This window comes from Orycteropus afer, unplaced genomic scaffold (assembly GCF_000298275.1).
Source record: "Orycteropus afer afer isolate SDZICR_OR568_19922 unplaced genomic scaffold, OryAfe1.0 scaffold00780, whole genome shotgun sequence".
NCBI classification, from domain to species: domain Eukaryota; kingdom Metazoa; phylum Chordata; class Mammalia; order Tubulidentata; family Orycteropodidae; genus Orycteropus; species Orycteropus afer.
Window position 1 is genome coordinate 273974 of NW_006922367.1, and position 3828 is coordinate 277801.

Sequence of the window (3828 nt, forward strand, 5' to 3'; positions counted from 1 at the left end):
TGACAGTTTTTGTTCACAAAGTATAGTTCATATGCTAAGTCATCTCATACCTTTCCCTTGCCTCTTAAACATATCTGTGATTAAATCTTTATTTATTTGTTCGTTTGAAAATACACACAGAAAAGGATACACCATTTTAATACATTCTACATGTTCAGTCCAGTGACATTGTTGACATTCTCTCAAGTAGTGTAACTGTTCTCACAGTCCTTCTGTGGTAATATGTGCACAGGCTCAATTTTTAAAGTTCTCCAAGGAAGAAATTTCTGTGACTTTCCAGTTTTTCCTGTGACCTTTCTTAAGTTTATTGGAAACTTACTTCTATAATTTAAAAAAATAAATTTCTGTCAGTGAAATTAATAGGTCAAAGTGTTAGATATTTTAGCTTTTTTTAAAAAAAATAATTATAGATTGATAGAAAGTTACAAACATGGTACATAGAGGTTCAGTTTCCCCAATTTTTGCATTTTAACACAGTATAGTACACAAAACCAGGAATTTGACACTGATAGAGTGTGAGTGTTTAGTGCTATGTAATTTTATCATATTTTTATCATATTTAGATTTGTGTGACCACCACCACAGTCAAGATACTTACCAGTTTTATTACAAGAACCCCTCATGCTACCCTTTTATAATTACAGACACCTTGTTCCATCCTCACCCTAATCCCAATCTCTGGCAGTCACTAATTTGTTTCCCATCTCTGTATTTTTCTCAGTTTTGAGAATGCTACATAAATGGAATCATACAGAATGTAATCTTTCAAGATTGGCTTTTTTATTACATTTCCTTTAGATTCCTACCAGTTGCATGTGTCAGTAGTTCCTGTTTGTTGTTGGTCTGGATATTCCATAGTTTATGTAGCCATTCACCCATTGTAGGACATTTGAGTTGTTTCCAGTTTTTCACTATTATGAATAAAGCTACTATGAACATTAATGTGCAGGTTTTTATGTATAATTTGTATTTCCCTGGCATAACGGACCAGGAGTGCAATTACTGAATCATTTGGCAGTTGCATGTTTTGTTTTATAAACAACTGCTAAACTGTTGTCCAAAATAGGTGTGGTAGTTAAAGTTCTGTGTCAGCTTGGGTGGGCCTTGGTTTTGAGTGACTGGGCAGCTGGATGCAGTTATTCCCCATGATGAGATTGAATTTGGTATAATCAACTCCACGTTGGAATCTGCTGCGAGTAGCTAATTAGTTGCATTGGAGATGTGGCCTGCTTCCAGTATACAGGGAGACACTTTGAGAAAGGTCTGGAGTTTCCTGGCACATCTGAATCCGACATTGGGCTGAGTCATCAGTGGCCTGCCGTGTTGCTTGCTAATCTTGGGACTGTGCCAGTTCATTTGTCAACCTTGAGTTTGTTAGCCTTAGCAGCTGCCTGCATTATGAGATGCTTCCAGTTCTGGCGGGCCAAGAGCAACAGGCAAAACTGAAACCCAGGGTCAAGGGGCCTTCACTGAAGCCCTAGAGCCAGCACTTTGAACTCGGACTTGTAGTTTCCTAAACTGTGAGAGAATAAATCTCTGTTTGTTAAAGGGGATGTTTCTGTTACAGCAGCACTAGAGAACCCAAACAGTAGGTGTACCACTTTACATTTACACCAACAGCTTATTATGAGTGATCCAGTTTCTCCACAGCCTCACCAGCATTTGGTGGTATCACTTTTTTTTTTCCAGCTATTCTGAGAGATGCTTTATTCTAATTTTAATTTGCATGTCCCTAATGGCTAATAAGGAGTCTTTGTGTGGTGCAAATGATTAACGTGCTTGGTTGCTAATTGAGAGGTTGGAGATTCAGGTCTATCTAGAGGCTCCTCAGAAGAAAGACCTGTTGATCTACTTCTAAAAATGCAGCCATTGAAAACCTCTGAAACACACATGGGGTTGCCATGAGTCAGAATTGACCTGACAGCAGCTGGTAGTGGCTAATGAAGTTGACTGTTTTCATTTGCTTTTTTGCCATTTCAGTATTCTCTTCAGTTTATTCTCTGTTCATGTCTTTTGTCCATTTTGTAATTAGATTGTTTTACTGGTGTTTTGAGAGTTCTTTTGAGAACTCTATTTGAGAGTCCAAATAATCCTTTGTTGTTTATGTAATTTTCAGATATCTTCTCCCAGACTATAACTTTGTCTTTCTTTTTCTTTGAAGGGCAGAGCTTTTTATTTTGATGAAATCCAATTTTTCAATTTCTCTTTCTTACATGGATCATGCTTTTGTCTAAGATCTCTTCACCAAGCCCTAGATTCTGAAGAGATGCCCTAAGTTTTCTAAATGTGTTACAGTTTCATGTTTTACATTTAAATTTATGAACCATTTTGAGTTAATTTTTATATAAGATGTGAATCTTAGGCTTATGTTCAGTTTTTTGCCCATGAATATCCAATTGCTCCAGCACAATTTCTTGAAGTGTCTACTCTTCTTCATTGAATTCCTTTTGTGTCATTAGTAAAACTTTGTTGTCCATACTTGGGTGGGGTTGTTTCTAGTCTCTCTAGTCTGTTCCATTGATTTACAAGTCCATCACATTGCAGTACCACATAGGCTTGATTTCAGTAATAGGATAAGTCCTAAAATCAGATAGAGGGATTCTTCACAATTAATTCTTCTTTTTCAAAATTGTTTTTGTTATCCTAATGTCTTTGTGTTTCCATATAAATTTTAGAATAATTTTGTCTGTATTTATAAAAATCCTTCTGATATTTTGATAAGAATAATGTTAAACCTCTGTCATTTGGAGAATTGATTTCTTTATTTTGTTAAGTCCTTCAATCTATGAACATGGTTTGTCTCTGCATTTATTTAGATCTTTATGATTGCCTTCACTAGAGTTGTGTAGTTTTCAGCATTTAAAGCCTGTATGTATTTTATTAGATTTACACCTAGGTCTGTCTTTTTTTGAGTGATAATAAGTGGTATTTTTAATTTTTATTTCCATATGTTTATTGGTACTATATAGCAGGAGCTCTGGTAGCATAGTGCCTAAGGCACTTCACTGCTAACCAGAAGGCTGGCAGTTCAAACCCACTAGCAACTCCTCGGAAGGAAGGTTGGGCAATCTAGTTCCGTAGTGATACTGCCTCAGAAACCCAAGGAGGGTCACTATGAGTCAGGTCCGACTCAATGGCACATAACAACAACATAGAAATATAGTTGATATTTATATATTAATTAATCTTGTGTTCTATGACCTTGTGGGACTCACTTATCAATATTTGGATTTTTATCTTCCCTTTGATTTTATATATAGAAAATAATTTCATCTGCAAATAGGGACAGTTGTATTTTTTCCTTTATGACTTATATGCCTTTTATTTTTTCCTACATTATTACTTGGTTTAGAACTGCCAGGACTATGTTGAATAAAAATGAGGAGAGTAGGCATTCTTCCGTCTTCCCAATCTCAGGAGGCGGGGGAATGTGTGGGGAGCATTCTTTTTTTATTTATCAAGTATGATGTTAGGTCTAAGTTTTCTGTAGTAGTTCTTTATCGAGTTGAGGAAAATCCACTGTCATCAAGTCAATACCAACTCATAGAGACCCTAAAGTACAAAGTAGAACTGCTCCATAGGGTTTCCAAAGCTCTATATCTTTACAGAAGCTGACTCTCCCATTTTTCTCCTGCATAGCTGCTGGTGGGTTTGAACCACTGACCTTTTGGTTAGCAGCCCAATGCTTTAAACACAGTGCCACCAGAGTTCCTGAGATTGTGCAGAGTTTGTGTTAATTCTTTAAAATTTTGGTGAAATTCTCCAGAGAAAACTTTTGGTGCTGGTAGTTTGTTTTTCAGGACTTTTTTAAATTATAAATTTATTTTC

At 36.1% G+C, this 3828-nt stretch overlaps 1 protein-coding gene across 1 annotated transcript in view; it reads left to right on the forward strand.

Moving 5' to 3' along the window:
- Positions 1 to 3828, forward strand: part of CHM (CHM Rab escort protein) — a gene marked incomplete at its 5' end in the record, with an annotated part of 306558 nt that overhangs the window by 256463 nt on the left and 46267 nt on the right. The gene's annotated exons all lie outside the window — the stretch shown is intronic.